General features: G+C 40.3%; 1 long non-coding RNA gene across 3 annotated transcripts in view; it reads right to left on the bottom strand.

Annotated features, from left to right (window-relative positions):
• LOC139083406 (uncharacterized) overlaps positions 1-22,437 on the bottom strand; it is a 347,719-nt gene that overhangs the window by 121,664 nt on the left and 203,618 nt on the right. Inside the window, exon 1 of one of the 3 annotated variants that reach the window (XR_011540102.1) lies at positions 10,717-10,758. The exons of the other annotated variants lie outside the window; for them this stretch is intronic. This is a non-coding gene — a long non-coding RNA (uncharacterized lncRNA). Of the gene's footprint in view, positions 1-10,716; positions 10,759-22,437 lie in introns of those variants that run through there. 3 annotated transcript variants of the gene reach the window in all.

Genomic DNA, 22,437 nt, shown 5'->3' with positions numbered 1-22,437 from the left:
TTTGGAGAAAGCAAAACTATAGAGACAGTAAAAGCAGCAATAGTTTCCAAGGGCTGGGAGGAGGCAGGGGAGGAAGGACGAACAGCTGGAGCACAGTGGACTTTTAGGGCAGTGAAACTTCTGCATGATACTGTAATGGTGGATACAGGACACATGCATTTGGCAAAACCAAATGCGTAGAACTTAACCAGACAGAGCGAACTCTGATGTAAACTGTGGCTGTTAGTTAATAACAGTGTGTATCAATACTGGTTCATCAGTTGTAACAAGTGTACTACACCAACGCGAGATGTGACTAACAGGGGAACTCCAGGGAAGGGAGTGGAGCACGTGGGACCTCTCTGTACTTTCTGCTTATTTTTTCTGTAAACCTAAACCTATTTGTTCTACCAAATACAATCTATAAATGTTTTTTAAAAATTATTTTCCTGGAGCCGGCCCAGTGGCTTGGTGGTTAAGCTCGCACACTCCGCTTCAGCAGCCTGGGGTTCGCAGGTTCAGATCCTGGGCACAGACCTACATACCACTTATCAAGTCACACTGTGGCGGCACCCCACATACAAAATGGAGGAAGATTGCCTCAGATGTAAGTTCAGGAACAATCTTCCTCAAGCAAAAAGAGGAAAGACTGGTGACAGATGTTAGCTCAGGGCCAATCTTCCTCACAAAAAAAATAATAATAATAATAATTTTCTTCTCCACTAAGAAGTGGCCACAGGCCACACCCCACCAGCTGTTGGGGTGCGAGAGGACGTGGAGAGATGTGTCCTTCTCTTCACCGTATTTTCCCGTGAGAATCTGCCCACGTGGTCTGACCCTCTATCCTTCTTCCTGGCCATGATTTTGTTTACTTGGGATTAATTTTCACCCTCTCCCGCTGGTTATTTTTATGCCCATGTCACAGAACGCTGTGTTGTGTGTGATGTTAGGTGACCTTACGAGAGGCCCTGAACACACATGGCCCACTCGTCCCCAAGTGGGGTTTCTCTGTGGAGAGACAGAACTTCCTGGGGGGCAGCAGAGGTGGCCCCATGGGAAAGCAGTGATGACCTGGAGGTAACAAGAGAGTGTTCAGTGTCTCCCCAGAGGGATGCTTTGCAAAGGAGCTCAGAACTGATTGGTGAGATTTCCAGGTGCCCGCACAGAGGAACCAGGGACAAGGTCAGCCCACAAGGGAAACAACCATCCCTGCTTTGACTGGCTGTTCAGAGAAATCGTTCTTCTGAAACTGCTCCGTCCTTTGCTCGTTTGTGAAGTTTTTGTTACAAAAATGACACTCAGGGTCCAGGTCTCTCCAAACCTTCTTGAGTCTACTTCAGAAAGATCTTTTAGGAAAGGCCTACTTTGGGAAAGCAGTCTATATCAAAGAACTCAGGATTTTCTGAGACAGGTCAGAGCAAAAAATAAGCCATGTAACAAAATCCTCAAAAAGAACCTGCGTAGCAGACTCACAAGTAATTCTAACTAACAGAGAGAGTGAGCCCCAAACTGATCCAGATCAGTCCTCCACAGTGAGCTCAAAAATAACATCTCTTAGTTGGAAGAATTCACTTATGGGTTTTGAGAGTTAAACATGCAAATATCCTCAGGCCCAGTCCCTTATTTTCAAGGGTTAAATCTTTCCTAAGGTTCTAAACACCCTCACTCTTCTTGTCTGATAATTGTCAGTCTGCCAAATCACGCTGGAGGAAATGTTTACAATGCGCTACATACGTTCTCAGTTTATCACTTTGCCCTCTGTTCATGGGAAACCATCAACACCAGCACATACGTACACACTGTCCTCTGGTCTCCCACTACCTAAGCAGTAAATACGAGCAGAAGTTTGGGGAAGAGTTATCAGCGGCAAATGACCTTTCATATCGCCTAGACGCACAGAATGCGCGGGATTAGATAGGACGCCAATTTAATGGATGCATGCCACACAGAAAACCATTTTTCTCACACAACCTCAATTAAAATAAAAATGTAAAAATGTAGAACTGGAATGTTTTTAAAATGACATCTTGCCTATAAGAAATACAACCATGATGTCATTTTAGAAAAATTTCTACTGATTTACAATGTTTAGCGTGGACCTATTCCCTTCATAATTTTCAAGTTGCTATATAGAAGCTTTTCTTTACTTTTATGAGTAAGGAAGAGTATTAAATTTACTTAACGTTTCCTGAGTGTCTGTTTTGAGATTATTGTTCATTATATCCTCCTTATAAACATATGGAGAATTTTACAATCTTCTTAAAATATGGTAAGTCTACTAGAGAAAGAGTGTTCTGTGATAACCTCAATTTAAATTTACATTTCTCTGGGTTTTGATCTTTCATATTATTAAAGATTCATCCCTTTCATTATGGATTTGATTTAAATTTCAGCTGAACTTTCCTGAATTTAAAGCAAAGATTGATCTAAATAGGGCTGAGCAGCGTACATTCGTGGGATTGCCGACCTAGCTGACCCAAGAAATGAGCAAATTGAGAAGAGATGGTTAATTCCAGGTTTACTGACTCTTGACTAAATTTAAGCAAGTTATTACTTCTCTTACAAAATCTCAAGTAAAAGTAGGCATATGATACCCTTACAGAGTACTTGTCCGTTCCCGGGTTGGTTCACTCATGCTGATAATGACTGGTCCTAAGGACGCATGTTGTGGGGATTTGAACCTCAAATGGACCACGTTTCTTTGCACCAAGAAAACTTTGATTGCTCCCATTAAGCCTCTCAAAGACATATCATCTTTGTTCCATGGATACCAGTGAAGACGTATGGGGGGATCTGCACAGATCCATAATCATTAATCACTTCTGGAATAATCACCCGGAACTTCAAGCTCTAATGAAAACGACCCATTGCATCATTTTCAATAGAAAAAAATGTACCTTTCTCCTTCATTGAGGTAAAAACTCTGAAAGCGAAAGTTCGCTGTCACATGCTAGGCTCTGCCTTACCCACCCTGTATGCATATTCATGGAAGAGAGTAATGCCAATCAATACCATAACTATCCTCACTTTTGGTTCTAAATCCAACTGAAAGAAAATTATTGCAAAATATACTTTATTTTCTCAAAACTAAGATCCTACCTTGACTTTAGCCACAGAGATAAAACATCAATTTAAAATATTAGATTCCTTTTATAATCAAGCAGGGAAATATTTCCACCAAAAGCCCTATGGTGTAAAGACAAAAGCAGATGATTAATATGAAGGCACCATTTACAGAAAATCTGAACATCATGAAATTGATATATATTTTTAAGCCCCAGCCATGAGCCAAGCACTGAAGTTATTAAAGGAAATTCAAAACCTATCATTTTCAAAAAGCTTATGCTCTGCTCATGAAAATTAGACATACATGCCAAAACAACATGTGAACAGCAAAGACTGTGTCAAGTCGTATTCTGGAAAAGATGGCACGGATATGTCCTATGGGATCAAGAAACAAAGGTCTCTGTGGAATGAACTAATCAAAGACAGGCTTCCTGGAGGTGGGAAGTCTTGGGGTAGACTTGATTTGATTTGGAGGTGAGTGAAAGCACAGGTATTACAGGTCAGAGGCGGCTGCTAACTTTCATTAGGATGCTGAGGGAAGGCTCTCTGAGGAGATGGTGTTTGAGCTGAGACCTACATTATGAGGAGTCAGCCTACAGGCATCAGGCAGAGGAACCAGCAAGAGGACATGTCTTTAGGAGAAAAATAGTTCATGTTCGTATTCAAAGACAGAAAGATGGCCTGTGCAGCAGGTGCACAGTGAGAAGGGGGAGAGCAGTGTGGTAAAGTCGGAAAAGCAGGCAGACCCACCACGGTAAGGCTTTACCTTTCATTCTAATAACAACGGAAAGTCAGCAAACTATTTTAGATTTGGTAAGGGATTCAGAAAGGGAAGTTAAATGATGTAATTTATATTTTTAAAGATCACTTTGGTAGCTCTGAGAAGAATGGATTGTGGAGGGAGGGGCAAGAGTAGAAGTAAGGAGGCATTAGGAAAGTCCTGGAACAATGATACAGGCTGGGACCAGGGAGGCGGCCACAAGAGTGGGACAGGCAAACTGCCTAGAGATGTGTTTTGGAAGAAGAACCTACGGGACTCGCTAGTGATTACAAAGCAAGAAGAGGAGCAGGGGAAGAGAACTAAAGATGACATCTAAGCAATCTGGAAGATGGTGAAGCCTCTTATTGAAGTAAGAAAGACTTAAAGAAGAATTTGGCCAAGGGTAGCGGGAAAATCAAGAGTTCATTATTAGATATGTTATTTTTTTATGCCTGCTCTATTTCTATATTACTTGTGGATAGGAGTTACCTACAGAAACTTGGTAGCAAGGGCCTAAGAAGGCAAGAAGCCCACGGAGGGGTTGGCTGTTCAGAGCTAGTAGAGCTAATCAAAGCTCCCTTTCCCTTCCTGCTCAAGCACCAAAAAAGAAATTCCTCTGATTCTTATGATCACCCCATGATTGCAATGCGTGTTCCATCCAACTTCTGGTCCATGTTTAGGCAGGAATAAGAAGGAAGCAAAATGAGGAATGATGTGTGTCTCTATTAAGATTAAAAATTTCCCAGAAATCTTTAGGAGACTTTGACTGACATCTCCTATGACTACCCATAGCTGCAAGAGAGTCTGAAAATGTAGTTCTTAGCTGTGCACATTGTTACCCCAAACAACATCAGAGGTCTGTAGGGGAAAGTGGATACTGAGACAGTAGCCAACTGTGTGAACCACAATATCCAAGTACAGATTGAAAGAAGACAGTTGGTTATAGGAGAATGAAGTCCAGGGGAGTGGTTAGAAATATAAAAAATAGTCATCATCCTGTAGAGGATATTTACAGCCATGGGACTGAGTAAAATTAGTTAAGTAAAAAGTGAAGAAAGAGAAGAAGACTCCAGGCTGAGCCCGGAAACATTGCAACTTCCTGAGGTCCAATAGAGAAGGTCACAAAAGATATTGAAAGGAGCAACCAGAAAGGCAGGAGGAAAACCAGAAGAATGTGCTGAACACTGCTGAGAGGTCATGTTAGAGAGGGCAGAGGAGGGGCCACCGGATTTGGCAACATGAAGATTGCTGGTAACCATGAAAAGAGTAGTTTCAGTAGAGTAATAAATTCAAGGTCAAGATTGGAGATGGTTGGAGAGTCACTAGTAGGCAAAAGAGGGAGACTGAGGATTGACAACTATCCCAAGAAGTTTTGCTATAAAGGAAACAAAGAGATAAAGCAATGACAGAGGAAATGTGACTTCAGAGAAGGTTTTTGTTGGTTTGCTTGTTTTGTAAGTGGGAGATACTAGAATATGTTTCTTGGCTGATGGAAGACCTTGAATTCCAAGTTGAGAGGTTGAGACTTAATTTTGGAAACATCGTGAGTTTTTAAGCCAGAAAATGACATGATGAAGTCAGTGTTTTAGGAAGATTCATCTGCAAAAGCTGCCCATAAATTGTGTAAAATTGGAAAAGTATACACAGCAATGAAAAGTGCTGGATGTCACCCAAAGGGAGCCGACTAATGCAACAGAAAATGGCCTTAAAGAGGCTTCTGAGATAAGTCAGCTGTGAGTCTTTCAATGCCTAAAGAATGAGCCCCAGAAGGGGCATTCAGAATCGATGCTTCTCCAAAACGCAAAATTTAAACGTGAAGTCTGTCTCTGAGAGACTACCATAAAAACTCCAAACACTGTAAAATATCGAGGATAAAATATTGGAGGCATCACTAAAATCTGCTAAATATTAAATGGATGAATGTGTTGGATCAGCACTTATTTTTATTCTTATAATTTATAGAGCTGAGTAAATGTATATGGTACTTTATAGAACATAAAGGATGAAAGACAGAATTCCTGTCCTGTGAAGTTTACAGTCTCATTCAGACATAAACTAAAACACTGGATGATAACCCCTAAAACATTTTTTTCTGCCAAAGTGATTGGAGAAGACATGAGCACTGCCAACACAATGGATCGATGTTTTACATGTCCCAGTCCACAACCCCAAGAGCAAACCTTGTGACTTACCAATGGTTATTTACCAATTTCTTTTTTTATCTGTGTTCCATATACATTCTGAAATATTTGGGGGAAAAAATGTGTTTATTTTCATGGCTCCTCTTTGATAACATTAGGATTTATTAAAAGACTCAAATCATAGAGTAATTGTGTTAGAAGCATGGAGACTACAGCGATCAAGCAGCCCAATCAAGTCACTTTTCAGATGGAGCCAACAGCCAACAAGGTGAAGGTCAAGTAATTCACCCAAGGTCACCCATCAATTAGCGGAGCTGGAACTCGAACATGAGAACCCCAACGCACAGTCTTTCTCCTTCAGAAGTAAATCAACTCATAGAAGTACCATTTGTTTATTTCCCCATTGATATTCATGAAAATCATGTGACTCCTCTATGCCATTTTCTCTGAAATTCATCTGCATTATGCTGCACTTTAACAAAAGCATCAGCAAAGTACACCAGGAGCTGCTTTCTAAGGTCCTGACCACAGATTCTGATAGCCCAGAGTAAAGGATTGGCCATATTTAACATGGAGCCATCTCTGTCAGGTGGCTTTTCTGTCTCTTGAGTCCACTTTAAAAGCTTTCTCCCTACAAATCAGGTGGTGCCCACTCTCAGCAGTCACATTTAAATCAACCAAAAAATGTAGGAAAAACTTGCAGTTTGAAGAATTTGGGTGTCTAGAACAGCAGCCTACAGAAAATAATGTACAATATGTGGTAGATTAATTGGCTGTGAAATTACAGTTTAAGCAACAAAGCTTTTTAAAGTGTTAGGAATGTGCAGAAGCATGTAAACAAACTGATTTTCATTATTTGCTGAAGTCAAAGAGTTTGCCTTTTCTCCATGCCTTTCTTTCTTCCTTTCTCTTTATAAATGTCTTACAAGCACTTGCTCTGGGATCATTGCATTTAAAAAGCTTTCCTACACACCACTCTCTGAAAAGACAGATTTATTTGCAGAGGTGCTGAATGATTCTTAGCTAAAGTGATCTGCAGTGGTTTCTGTGGCTGTTAAAAGCTAATAAAGCATTACACAAATCAAAGGTATTATATCAATGTTATGATGATGAATAAGAAAGGTGAACGGTCATTATTGTTGGGTAGTTTAGTGATTGCCTGGCACTTTACAACTGCAAAGGACAACAGAGCAATTAATCCAGCCCACTCATTTTAAAAATGAGGAAAATGAGGGCTAATAAGTAGAAGTGATTTGTCCGGGACCCCACAACCAGTTAGGGGCTGAGCTGGAGACAGAACCTTACAAAACTACATTCCAAAGGAAGTTCTCTCGTGTGATACCCTCAGGTGTTGGTGTGATACCCTGCACCACATCATACATGTCAGATCCCTTATTCTTGCCCGAGAGCAGCCTATGGGTCAGTGACTGAAGGTGTCCAGCACTAAAGCCAACGACCAAGAAAGGTCAGTCATCTTTAGACCCATGTTTCCCAAAGTTAAGGCAGGGGAGACGAGGCAACTATTTTGGAAGAGAGAGGCCATTAGACTATTTATTCCACAGCAGTTAGCCTATGATCACAGCAATATAGTCAACATAAATGCACTCAATCAGATTCTGAAAAAACTTTCAATTTTCAAAATGTTCATTTTTTCCATTTCATTGGAATTCTACAGCATGCCCGATTTGGCTTTTCTATTTCCAAACGCCATATTGGTTTCCTGCATGATAATCATTTGACAGGGTACCAGTGTAATGATTACACACAGTCCGTCTGATGAACAGTCTATTTGTTATCGGCTTTAACATGATCTGCTGCCTCTTATGTATCATCCAGTAAAGAACAGAGTATGCCAAAATTTTCAGCAAGACATATGGAATCTTCTGTATTCGGAATAAGAGAATTCATTGCAAATTTAAAGTCCAGATGTAAAATATTTATCCCCCCAAATTTTACGTTTTTTAAAATATCGCCAACTCTATGGAGGCTAGTTACAGATATGATGATGCAGTCAGGCTCCTAATTCACAGGAACACCTATGGGATCATGAGGCCATCACTGTGTGACTTGATGGATGTACGCTATTGAGAGAGATCGCAGCAACTATAAAACTCCGGGGAAAATATTGTGACTGATCAGGGAAGGAAGAGGTGGAAGGTCGAGTGTGTCTCCTGCCTGCCTACTTTCTTCATACAATGGACCATGCAAATGACTAAAACATATGGGTCCATTCTCTTTGTATGAAATCCTTACTTCTGGGTTATGATCTCTTCATCCCAGAGGCATCCTGTCTCCAATTCCAGCTATTTACAAGCTCAGGGCTGTCATCATCCCAGTGAGACCCTCAGTGGAGGCCACCCAAGTCAGTAGAGGTCCTATCATGACGACGGGCAGAAGGAAGAAAGAGCTCCCTGTGGGTTGTTTTTCTCACTTGGGCACTTGGTCAACAAATTCCAAACAAAGATTTGCTTTTCACATAGCAACACATTACTCCTCCTGTTAGCAGTTTATCTAACCTAGAGTGAGAACACCCACCATGGCAGAAATAAACTTTCTGGTATCAAAATAAACTCTCCAAATTTAGGGAAAAGGGAGATGACAAAACTCAACCTCAGAATTTCCCAACCAAGCCAAGTGACAATAGTGTTAGTAGCGCTGTGCAATAGTAAATAGAGCAGTTACTCATTTGCTCAGCAATATCGAGTGTCCACTCTGAACCAGACACTGTCCTAAGTGCTGGGGATACAGCAGTGAACAACAGAGCAGGAAGATGAGTAAATATATAGTATGTTAGAGGGTGATAAATACTATGGAGAAAAAGAAAATAAGGCAAAGAGAGAGAGACAGGGACTCTGGATGGTGGGCCAGGTTGCAACTTTAAAGCCTTACTGAGAAGATGACATTTGAGTAACGGCCTGTAAGAGGTAAGGGAGTGAACCAGGCAACTGTCTGGGACAACAGCAGGGGCAACAGCAAGTTCAAAGGCCCTGAGGCAGGAGCGTACCTGGCACATTGGAGGAATTGCAAGGAGGCCAATGTGGGTGGAATGGAGACAACTAGAGAGAGAAGAGTAGCTGGTGAGGACAGAGAGAGAACATGTAGTGTCTTGTGAATCACAGTAAGGACTTTCACTCTGAGTGACACGACCTGACTTACATTTTAAAAGGATTATTCTGGCTGCAGTCTTGAGAATAGATTGAACGATGTGGGGGGGGGGGGGGAGTGGAAATAAAGGTGGGAGACCAGGTAGGAAGTTATTACAGATGATGGTGGTTCAGACCAGGGAGGTAGCAGTAATGATGGAGAGAAGGATGGGTTGTGGATATAGCTGCAGATAGAGCCAATAAGATTGGCAGATAAATTGGATGTAGGGTATAAGAGAAAGTCAGAGACTTCAAGGCTTTGAACCTGAACAGCTGGAAGGGTGAACTGAAATGCGGAACGCTAAAAGAAGCAAGTTTGGAACGGATGATCAGAAGTTCAGTTTGGGACATGTTAAATCTGAGTTGCTTCTCAAACACCCAAATGAAGATGTAAGGCTCTGGATATGCAGGTCTAGAATTGGGAGAAGAGATCCGGGCTAGAGGTGTGAATGTCAGCCACTAATACAAAGCTTCTCCACCTGCTGATCCGTCTTCCATGGTGCCTCTTCATGTTCAGAAATTGATCATTCCTTCACGCCCTTTGACTCTAGGAGGCCCTATTCCTGTGGACTTTAGTTATTCAGTGTCTTTCCTCCTGCAGAAATGTCCTAATTTCAGGGCTCAAATGAGTAACTGGAAAAGGAAATTATTACTATTCTAATATCTCTAGAACCAGAGCTTTTAAATTTTTCTCCATTAGTTACTAAAGAAGCTTGAAGGAGACCCTTTAAAAAGAAAATGAAGTAAGGAATTCTTTGGTAGAATTATTATAGAATTTAATTTGTGACCCTCTTCATGGTAGCTTTGTGAGATATCCTCAACATTTCATTGTTATGGCACTGGAAACATTATTTGTCATTTTTCGCATGGTAATTAAAAGTTCCCTATTGACTCAGTTTCATCAAAATAAAATCTTCCGTTTCTTGTGACTAGTTTCCAAAATTTGAGGATGCATTATTGCTACACTGGCATTTTAAGATCTAAGAAGACTTCCCCTGGTCACCCGGGCCACACATTTGCCTCCCTTTAAGAATTTGATCATTCCGAAATCAAGTCTCTATCTTTAGCTTCTCTTCCAAAAATCACCTTAAATCCACTGACGATTAAATTGTAAGGAGGAGAATTTCTCCACACCAGACTAAGATATTATTAAGGAGTCAATCAGCCAATATTAGAAGTACTATTTTCTACTGACTTTTGCAAAATCTTAGATTGTGTCTGTCTTGTACTGAATAGACACAGCACATCACACAGCTCAGAGAATGGCCATGTTGCACTAAGCAAGACTCTTCTCCTGGACGTGGAATCAGAATTGTCTGTTCTGGCCACAATAATCCGTTTGCGTTTGTGACAATGACAGTGCTAAGGTACTCCTAAACCCTAAGTAAGTAAAAATAGTTGCCACCTATCTAACAAAGAACTCGTGTGACTTCTACATGCCTAAAAGCAAAGGAATTAATTTCTCACCTACTCCCCATCTGCCAAATAAGTATGCTGAACCTTCTTCTCTATCCCCATTCTCGATTAATCACAAACATAAGGAGACACATTTAACCGGATCCCTTTCTTATCAAGCTCACCCAGAAAATACCACTACATATAAGTAAAACACATCTTTCTAACTTACCCTGGTGTTTTTCGTTTAGGACTTCAAATTGACTCCTAGAGCAAGAGTCAGCCAACTTTTTCTGTAAAGGACCAGTAGTCAACATTCTAGGCTTTATGAGCCATACACTCTGTCATAACTGTTGGGCTCTGCCATTGTAGCATAAAAACAATCACAGATCCTATGAACATAATGGGCATGGCTGTGTTCCAACAAAACATCACTTACAAAAACAGGTGGCCAGAGTCGACTGACTCCTCTCCCAGAGCCGAGGCCTGAGCCTCCCTGCTCCTTCCACAAATATAAAACTCTACGTCTTCAGAAAACACATTGAACTCGTTTCTTACTTTATAAATTCGGGATAAATTAAAACTACGGATGTGAGACTGTTAAATAAACAACAGGATAATCATTTATAATAAATATAATAGTTCTTCTAATGGCCCACAGTGAATTAAAAAAGAAATCATTGACCCAACTAATGCATTGTATCAAACAAGAAGGCCCATTCAAAAAAAAAGCATATGTTTATGATATTATCTGCCAGAATAAGAAAATACAGCTGCTACATAAGAAGCAGATTTTCAAATTTTAGATATTTACCTATATGCAACAATTTCTACTTTTATCCAATTGCAGTATTCTTAGCTTGTAAATAGAGATGTCAGAAATAATATTCAGAGATTTTAAAACATATACTCACATCTGAGTGACCCATCGATAAGGACTTAAAACACTGGTGAGTGCTTCTGACTGTAATCCCAAAATTCCCAGGATGATGCAAACACAGGAGTGGAACAGGGTCTCAGATTCTCTCTGAGTGTGTGATTCTTGAATGAGCTATCCTAACTCTTTCTTGCTGAAACACGATGTATCAGTGCTAATTTTTGGGGGGTCACACAGATTGCAGTAGCCAGTCTCTAAGATGGCCCCCAGTGAAGCCCAGCCCCTGGTGTTGTCCTTCCCACATCGTATCGGGGTACGTCTGTGTGACCAACAAAATAAAGCATAAGTGATGGTGTGTAACCTCCGAAATTATATTCTAAAAGACACTGCAGCTTCCATCTTGGTTTCTCTGTCTTGCTCTGCAATCTAGATCACTTGCTCAGGATGGCCCACTGCCAAGTCATGACCTTCCTGTGAAGGGGCCCACACGGTGAGGAAGTGAGGCCTCCTGCCAACGTCCACATGAGTCAGCCTGGCAGTAGATTCTCCCACGTATGAGAAGACTGCAACCTGGCCAATAGCTTGACTACAACCTCCTGAAAGACCCAGGATCAGGACCCACCCCGCTAAGCTGCTCCTGGATTCCTGACCCTTACAGACAATGTGAGATAATAAATGTTTGTTGTTTTAATATGTTAAGCATTGAAGTAATTAGTTACATAGCAATAGATAATTAAATACAGACTAACAAATATCTAAAATGTAAACTGGTTTACGTAAAAGCAGATTGTAATCCATTTGCAGTCAGTAGAGAAAAGACATTATATTCAAAGGCAGACAAGAAGTAAAACCTCTCCAGGTGTTGCAGCTAGACCCTGAAATGTGGCTCACACTGATAAGATTCAACCATTATTGTGAGTTCAAGTAGCCAAAATGTGAGGCAATACTTCCTTCTTAGGCCACGTCCTGGCCCTGAAATTCCCTCTTCCTTCCTTCCACTGATGTCAATGTGCAGATTTTGTTCGTTCTTCATGGTCCAGGTCAGTGCTCAATTCCTTCCCAAAATCTTTTCAGGCCACTCCAGCACCATGTTGCTGCCTTTTCATAACCTCTATTGCATTTAATTCTATATCACAGAGTTTATGATTGTTAACTAGGAATTCATTTGATCTCCCTAAGTACTTTGAGAGCTGAGCACCTTTTTACAAGAATTCTCTACTTCTCACCTCACCCCACCCTTATCTCCGACATTATTCATTCACTAGCAAAAAGACCCTGTCTTATGATTGTTTTGGCAATTCTGAGTCATGTTCTATGATAGATACTGTATACGACTCATCATCAATTTTTAATCTCTTCCACATTTCCCTGGGGATTCTGGGCCTCCAAGGTTAAAAACTACAATTCCCAGACTCACTTGCAGCTATGATTCTGGATGCAATTCAGGTTATGCTAGTAAGATTCACTTGTGTGAGATTTGGAAGGTGGAAAAGAAATGAATGCTTATCTTTTGAGTCGTGATTGGCAAGAAACAGGCTCCAGCCAGCACAGTATTGGCAGCACACCAGCTTCAAGGCTGTAAGGAAGTTATAAAGGCACTAATGATGGCAGGAGCAGCAGGTTTCTGAGCTTGAGTCACAGCTCAGTCATAATCAAAAACTCAAGAGGCAGCTCTTGCCTCCAGGCCTTCCAGTGATTTGGTAAGCACCTAATTCCTTGTACTAAATCCCTTTCAGAGTGTGATGCCCCATTGGTTTCTGTTGCCTGCATTGAACCTTGACTGATAATATGTACCATGCAGCCTTCTTTTTTTAAGTCTATGGTGAGGACTGGGTACTTTTTTAAAAATTTCATTCATTCACCCATTCAACTCTCAATAGACATTTGCTGAATGAATAGATAAGTGGAGAAGAAAAGGAAGTCTCAAAGGAAAGATAATAATTTTAGGTTTTGATAACATGCTTGTGGGTTCTCCAGGTGGTGATAACCAACAGACAGTAGAATGTAGGGTTGTACTTAAGGATAGAAATCCCCAGCTTCCTTCATTACTCTGATTGGTGTTAGTGAGATGTCAAGTGAGGAGACTTAGCACTCACTGTTTGTTGATTACCTTAACTGGGTCGGAGTCTAAGCAAATGCACCCATTACTTTGAATAAGCAGATACAACGAGAGAGGATGAAGAGGAGAATGTCAGGGTTAACCCTAACTTTTTCTTAAATGCTTGGCAGTGAGACAAACCACAGTTTTATTACCATAAAATCTTCAACAACATTTCAGTAACTACCATAGTACTTTGAGGCCAATTTAAAAGAGTAGAATTACTTTCAACACCTCTGCTTGCTTCAGCAAAATTCAAGAAACAAAAAAGGAGGTATTCGCAGAATTTCCTCAGACGGGGCTTTTAAGAACTTGGGCCATCCAAGTCGTTCCACAAAGCCCTCCTAGACTCCTAGGAGACATAGAAAATTACTGCTACTTAAATATTTAATGTTAATTAAAACAAGCATATTAGTTTCCAATCAAATTTATGATAGAATGGAATTATATTTTCTAAGTGTTACATGTATACTTGATACTACATTAAAGCCTCCTCTACCATCAAAGTATATGGTACATTTACACCCATTTTTACAGCATTTGGATCAGAATTTTATTATTTTAAATGGCTATAAATGTTCATAGTAGCTGTAGCTTTATCGTATTGTTAATAATTTTTATAACGCTGTGGTGCCCAGAGCTGAATATGAAGCACGCACCGAACATGACACGTTTTTTCTGTGTGAAACATACACTGTAATACACTGCAGTCAAAGTTAGGCCCTGTCTCTCCTTTTTGCAAATCTCCCACAGGACTTAGAACAGTCTGGGCTGCAAAGAAGGTGTCCAATATTTTCTTGTTGCTTGACTAAATGCTTCAGTGTGTGTATATCTGTAAAAACATTCTCTATCTGAAAAACTAGTGATTTCTTGACTTGACATGATCTCTTCTCTTTCGACTGTTTTTCCCACATTGTTCATTCATCCTTCTACATATCAGAGGGTTTCCTGAACCCAAGAACTGTCCCTGATGAACTACACGATACTAAAATCATGAGTCTGGTGGAGATTAAATGACTTCCCCAGCTAATTTCCTCTTTGCTCTGACTGTCTCTATTCGAAATAAACCCATGTACCTGCTCGCTGAGCCTGCGTGCCAGCCCACAGTCAGGTCTCATGCCTCAGTGTCACCTGTCTCTATCACCCAGGCATTCATTCTACCATCACGCATTAAGGACCTACCACCTGCTAAGCACTGGGAAGGCAGTAGAGCACATGGATAAGAGGATAGGCTCTGAAGCCAGACTGCCCAGATGTTTTTATCCTAGCTCCACCTGTTACTAGCTGTGTGGCATTGAATAAGTTACTGAACCTCTCTGGGCCTGAGTTTCCTCATTGACACAATGGAGATTACATCAGTACCTACCTCACAAGGGCATTTTTGGGATCAAAGGAGTTACTATGCATCTTTTAGGATAGCACCTGGCACACAGAATGTGCTCAATAAATGGTACTAGTCTTGGGGATACAAAATTGATTGAGTAATCTTGCTCTCAGGGAAATCACAGTAGGTAGTCAATGGCCCCTCACTTACAGAATAAGTGTTGTGACAAAGTGAAGCACAGACAGAACTAAATGTTTAAATTAGACTGCAAGTCTGGGTAGGCTTCCTACAGGAGTCAGTATCTGAGCCAAGCTCTGACAAAAAAGTATGGAGAAGACATTCCAGCCAGAGGCAACAACATCACGAAGGCCTGGAGGCGGAAGGCCGAAAACAGCCTGAGGGATGACCCACGGTTCAGTGGCGCTGCGGCAGCAGCTCAAGCCAGAGGGGCTGGTAGGAAACAGCTGAAGATGGACCTCGCGTGCCACCCTAACGGATGTGAGCTTTCACACTAAAGGCGGAGGCCCACTGAAGAACTTGGATTTTGAAAAGATCATTAGGGCCTTAGCGTAGAAATTGAAGATGTGTCAGACAGCACCAAATTTCACAATCTGCAGAAAAAGATAAGAAACAACCACTCTCTTTACTTTCTTCCTCTGCTGTCATTCTACCCAATAAGGATTTGTCAAGTCTCTGCTCTGTGCCCTCCCACTAAGCCAACGTTAATACCCTTAATGAAGTTTATTCAAAATAATAACTTTAAAATTATACCTGGACTCTAGATTCCAGTACGCTACATTAAAAGAGAACTTCAGACCATCTATATTCAATCGGCTCTACTAGAAAATTAGCAATGTGGCAGCCCCTATTGTTTTATGAAATTTCCATTCATTCATGAGGTGAATCTGCCCAAAGATACAGATGAGGATCATAACTCTATTTTTAACTTCCTATTCTTCCCAGGTTAAAACTGGTTAATTATATTTCAGAAGTAACCTTTTCCTTCCTTTAGATTGGTAATGGTGTCAAATAATTTCATAATGGATAATAAAATTCCCGTTAGTGTTATGAATTATATTAGTATGAATCTTTTCCAAAGTCTTAAAATGTTTTAGCTGATATTTTAACAGTCTTAAAATTATAGTAGAAAGAACTTTTTTTTCATTCTCTCATGATTCAATCCCAGCTCACCTGAAACCGGCAGTCTCCACCACCGCCCTGTTCGTTCATGTTCTCCTCTCTCTCATAGAAAGCAGTCAGTAATTCTGCAGTTGATGATCTTACTACTTCTGTTCCTGTATATTCTTTGGTCCTTTCATTGCAAAAACAAGACTTAATTGTCCAAGGAGGCTCCTTACACCTCAGAAATAATTAATCTATATTGATTAATTAGAGATATATATCTATTATATATTAATAGATATTATATATTATATAGATATTAATTAATATAGGTATTAACTAACTAACAGACCAGTTGTTTCTGGTCTGCCATTATAACTGCTACCCATCCCTAAAAGCCATCCTTTCTCAACAAAATGCTGCCCCGCCGAAACCTTGCTGCTTATGGGTTCCATGCTTCTCTTTGAATGTCACAAATACTTTGACGACAGTTATTAGAATTATTCTAAATGTCTCTTTGGCATTCAAAAGAGTAGACTTGGACTATGATTACGACTGCAAAATATTATTTGAGAAGAAAAACCTCAGTAAGCTCTCGGGACATTTAATTCTCCCCAAGACAAGTAACAGATTTATTCAACATTTTACCTATGCCATGGAATTAATATGCAGATATACCCTTAATTTTTTGCCCTGTAGTAGGTTGTATTCATTTTTTCTTTCTGCATAACAAATGACCACAAACTTAGCAGCTTAAAACACACGTTTATCATCTCACAGCTGCCATGGATCAGGAGTCTGGGCATAACGTAACTGGCTCCTCTACTCAGGGTCTAGCAAAGCTGCAATCAAGGCACTGGCTCATCTAGAGGCTGGACCGTGGAAGAACTTGCTTCTCAGTTCATTTAGCTGTTGACAGAATTCATTTCCTTGCCTCTGTGTGACTGAGCGCCCTGGTTTCTGACTGGCTGTCAGCAGGAGGCCATCCTTGGACCAAGAGGCCAGTGCAGTTCCATGCCAGGTGACCCTCTCAATAAGCAGTTCACATCACAGATTCTGCTCCTTCAAGACCAGCAGGAGAATCTCTTCCTCCAATCTGTTAAGATAGTGACTTATATAACAAAACATAATCAGGGAGTGACAACCCATGACCTTTGCCACATTCTGTTGGTTGGAAGAAAGTCATAGACTCTATCTACACTCAAGTAGAAGGGATTCAGGGGCCTGATCCATCGGGGTTCATCTTAAGGGTTTATGCGACACATAGGTCCTTGAACTACTTTCTAACATGGACCGCATCCCACCTTTTCATCAGAAAGGAGACAGAGTACAAATAATCCTATTGCAATTTCATTCATTGTTTGGGATTTTACTACTGCAAAGTCATTAACTCAGCACCTAAAATAATATTATACAAAGAGAAAAAAATTAGTACACTTCCTCCTGCATTTTGAGATGCCCTGCTGAGGTTTTGAGACACCCTGCTGAGGCTTAAAAATGATTCTGAAGGCATGCCTCTGACATTTTTCAGAAAAGCAAACAGGATTTTTAGAGTAGAAGAGTGCCAACCTACAGTGCTCCCACTTATCTTACTTACATCAGGCTGGTCGCAGTTAGCTCAAGCCTTCACTGGGTTTCTAGGGAGTGTGTCTACAGTTCCAGCTCATCAGCAAGCCTGCATTTTCTCCATAAATCCACCTGAGGGTTTTCTCAAAGGGGTTAAGTCCGGGTGTGGAGACAATGCAGCCCTTTGTCAAGAAATCCCTGACAAGATTCTCTTGGTTAAATTCAACTATAGGCCACGATAGAAAAAAAGTAATTTCTTCTTCATGATGTAATTTTCCAGCGTAATTCTTAATTCTTAGGAATGTTTGCCAAGTTGACAATGATATGTTGGACCATTTCTGCTCTAAGATGTACCATGACTACAATCCGTAAGAATTTTTCACATCAGAACTGAAAGCCATTAATAGAGAGTAGTATTGATCCTCACGATTTTCAGCTTTGTCCGGTGCAATTCAGGACAAAAGGGCATTACCAGAGCTATTATATTGCAGCTTTTAACATGGGTTCAAAAAAACTAATGCTTAAGAATGTTTTCACCAGAGAGCAAAAAGCAATGACTCAGCATTCTTTAACTCCTGTCACCTCTCCTCATCACTCCTAACATGAGCACTGGCTACATGACCTCGTTAAAGGAATACTCAGATCTGGGAGATCCACACAAAGTGAAGCCTTGAGGCCACTGTCACAGCGATTAAATAAACCAAAGCAGAACCCCAAAAACATTTTCCTCTGTAGAAACTAGAGTTGAAACAACTTTCTGCTTTAATAACAAAGATATTACGAAAAAATTGGGAGGAGAAACAATTAGTATTTATTTTTTAGATGATTATATCAAATATCTGCCTTATTTTGCATATGTAACTAAATGTAACAAGAAAAACGAGCCAACATTCTGAAAGTTCAATGTCTATCCTCCTTCCTTCATTCACTCACTCACTCGACATCAACAAGTCGGCCAGTTCTCTGCTGGACTCTTACAGGATCCTAGCCCTACACGTTTACACAATCTGATTTATGAAATATGCACTCAATTCTAATACACATCAAATTAAATGAAAAGTGAACCAATAATGTAATTCCATTGAAATATGTAGATCAGTATTTGTACAGGCACTATTGGTGTTCAAAAGAAAGACCGGACAAAGGTTAAATGCATATTTCATTCTTTTCATTTATTTCTTATCTCATTTATTTCTTTGAGATGTGTCCATTATTAGACACCAATTGTATGTAGAATCCTTAGTTCAGAATGAAGGTTACTATAACAATGTGTTCCCAAAGGCTGACTTCAGCATGAGAAGTCTACCAAAGTATTTACTGCTTATTTATTTTCATTCTCTATTTTGAGCTCTTTTTAAAACTAATAATCGAATCCTGTTTTCAAAGAGTACATCACAGTCACAGTACATCACTGTCTTTAAAAGTAGACAGAGAACAAAGTCAGACTCCTGCGTTCAACTGTCAGATAATTCTGAGGGAGGCTGCTTCCTTAACTTTGTGAACCTGTGCATCTTGGGCAGTGGAATGGTGGGAGACTGAGGGGGGGAGGGGCAGAGTTGTGAAGAGACACCAGCTCACTCAGAGCACAACAGACTGGAGGTGAATCCTTGTGCGCACCCTTGGAAACCTTGCTTAACTTCTCTCGGACTCAGCTTTCTTTCATCTGTAAAATGGATGTAAACAGTGCTGCAGAGGTAAATACTAAATGGGATAATGTATTTGAAGCACTTTGCACATAGAGGGCACTTAAAAATGGTTGCTCTCTCTTCAACTATAAATTGGGGTAATAAAATACCCACCTCACAGGCTGTTGCAGAATTGCTTTGGTAAATGTGTGAGGAAATGCACAGGCACAGTGCCTGGTGCTCAATAGATATCATGAGACATTTACTATAGATGAACGAATGTGTGTGTGTGTACGGGCATACACATATGTTTGCCAAAGTGAGTATGTTTATTTTCCGAACCATCATACAGACTGGGAAAGAACTAAATTGCTATACTGGGAAATACACAAAATAAAAAGGCTAGTTTTGCCACGTGTCCCACAGTCTATATGGTTGATATAACCTAAAAAGATCCTATTTCATTGGCGTTGTAAACAATGCCTCAGGAAGCTCTGAGGTCGCCCCCAGCCAGTAGGTAAGTCTGCTTTCCTTCTTTCATCCTAAATGAGCATCTGTCTCATGACTTCATCATCACACTTGGCTCTCTGTCCCCCTTGGTGGGATTCAGGCTTGCCCACCCTGGCTCGTAATCTGCTCAGGTAGTTTTCATTCCCTAAACCTTTCAATATAACCCAAGTTGAAAACGATGTATGAACATTTGTTAATTTGGATAGTAAGGTTTGAGTTTTACTGCAACTTCTTTGAGATTGGTTTAAGATATTTTCAAACTGTTAACAAGTCAGATCTTCCTTCTAAAGGCTTCATCTTGAGAAGGTGGCATTCCCCATGAGCAGCAAGGGTTCTTCCATCAAAAGCAAGAGAAATCGTATAGTTGACTGTCATCGTACTGATGAAACGGTCTATCAGTAATGTCAATTTCTTGAAGCATAGACCTGAGATCTGACAAATGATTGTAAAAGATTTGAATACTTAATGTTTTCTGTGCTGACATGTAATAAAATAAACCCTGATTTATAGAGCTCAGAACTCTCTTTCTCTTTGCTTTGATCCATCAGCAGATATTCAAGCAATTACAGTAGGTTTACCCACCATAGAATATTTGGGCTATGGACAAGAGAATTTTCTGATTCTATTTTATCATTATTTTATTTCAAGCATTATCCAAACTAATTTCTGATCTCAAAATACTCTCCCACTTTCTCTACCTTTGTATTAGAGGATACATAGATTCAGCTACATGTTTTATGGGCCAAAAATAGCTCTGTCTTAAGCAAGGCAGAAGTCCATTTCTCTCCAGTCAAGGGTGGTGGAGGGCTGGTAGGGCAGCCAAGTTCTGCAAAGTCATCAAAAGACCCAGACCCCTTCCTTCCTGTTGCTCCACTAGCCCTGTGTAGGCTTCTGCCCTCATTCATGTGGTGCAAGGCAGCTTGTCTCCAATCTACATTCTGAGCAGCAGGATGGAGAATGTGGCGGGAAGAAGGGGCACCTTCATCCCTTTAAGAATGAATTTCAGGGGCTGGCCCCGTGGCCGAGTGGTTAAGTTCGCGCGCTCCGCTGCTGGCGGCCCAGTGTTTCGTTAGTTCGAATCCTGGGCGCGGACATGGCACTGCTCATCAGACCACGCTGAGGCAGCGTCCCACATGCCACAACTAGAAGAACCCACAACGAAGAATACACAACTATGTACCGGGGGGCGTTGGGGAGAAAAAAGGAAAAAATAAAATCTTTAAAAAAAAAAAAGAATGAATTTCAGAAGTTGCATGCATCTGAGCTCTTCATGTCTCTTTAGCCAGTGCTTAGTCATATGGCCACACCTAACTGAAAAGCAAGTGTGGGAATATAGTCTTCGTTCCAGAGCCAGGCGCACAGCTAAAAACCAAGGGTTCTATTATAGCAGAAAAAGGAAAGTGAATATTGCATCACAATTATTGGTCCCTGTCACATATGTTTTAGAAATCCAGTGATCATGACACAACTCTACAAAGAATTTTCTCTCAGCAAGGACTTCTGGAGTTGGGAGGGAAAAAAAGTTAATCCTAAAAGAAAAATAAAGAATTACCATTATGGACAGAGGCAGGCTGATAGTATAAAAAGGCAAAAAAGTTAATACTAAAAATTCAAAGTTTACAAATACCTCTTTTCCATCTTTTTTTTGCTAATAACACTGAGTGTTCTAAAAGTTTGTCTATTCTTAAACGTCAATAAGACATAAGTTCTCCTGATTTTTATTTTCACAATTTGAGGTTTGGGGATTTTTTTAATGCAACGTTTTCTTAGAATGAGATTGTTCAGGAAACTTAAAGAGCCCAGATTTGCCTGCTTGAGCCTACAGAGGGGAAAGCTTTTTAATAGATTTAATATTAAAACCCCTCATTTGTATATATTAACTTCACGAGCTATAAACACCCCTTGAAGTAGGTAGAACAGAAACTCTGTTCCTGGCATTTCTAGCCCGGAGGCAGCTGGTATAATGAAAATGCACGAGAGCCACGGCCTCGGCTCTGGCACTGAATCATCTTCTTCCCAGCCATGGGACCTTCCACAAGTCAAGTAATCACTCTGTAACCACTAACAATTTAATTGGTTGTAACAGAGGTGCAAGTGGAAATTGGCATGCTCAAGACACTGATTTTTTTTTTTTTGATGGATTAATATAATGTGGTGTCTAACGGGACTATTGATTTAAATACTCCAGGGAACCTGCACTGAAAGGGATGTGTGTACTTTCTTAAAAGTAAATTCAATAAAAACTGTCGATCAGATCCTGCTATCATTGGCACAACACCAAGCTGAGTATCAAAAATGTTTCCACTCCAAACTGCAGTCGTTTTTAGCAGTAGGCATCTCACAAAACCACAGGTTTGGCTTAATGTTCACAACGAGCTGTTCCTCTTTCTGTTTTCATGATGGTTGAGGACAGGGGTCCTTAAAAGTCCCTTTCAAAGATGGGATCCTTTAACTTGTCCCTCTTTCTGTGTGAAGGCTGAAAAGTATTAATGAAGACGTTGATTCTATTTCTGAAAGTTCTACACTGCAAAAGTGTACGTTAAAACATATAGTGATAAAATAGAGAGTAATCGTTCACTAAACAAATATTTGTGAAGAGCTGACCATGTGCCAAGCTAATGGGAACCATAAATTAAAGGTTTAAAATACAGTAACATATGAGGCACTGACCTGTCCTCAAAAACTGGAGTTGGAAGCTGGGGGGGCAGAAATTAATGATATTATAATAATTATTTATAATAATATGCTAGATATTTGTCTCTATTTTACTGTTTCTGAAGTACCGTCAGCTTTTTAAGACACGAGTGTGATTCAACTGAGGAACAAGCCTG

The sequence above is a fragment of the Equus przewalskii genome, chromosome 5 (assembly GCF_037783145.1).
Source record: "Equus przewalskii isolate Varuska chromosome 5, EquPr2, whole genome shotgun sequence".
NCBI classification, from domain to species: domain Eukaryota; kingdom Metazoa; phylum Chordata; class Mammalia; order Perissodactyla; family Equidae; genus Equus; species Equus przewalskii.
This window is presented reverse-complemented; position numbering and strand designations above follow the sequence as displayed.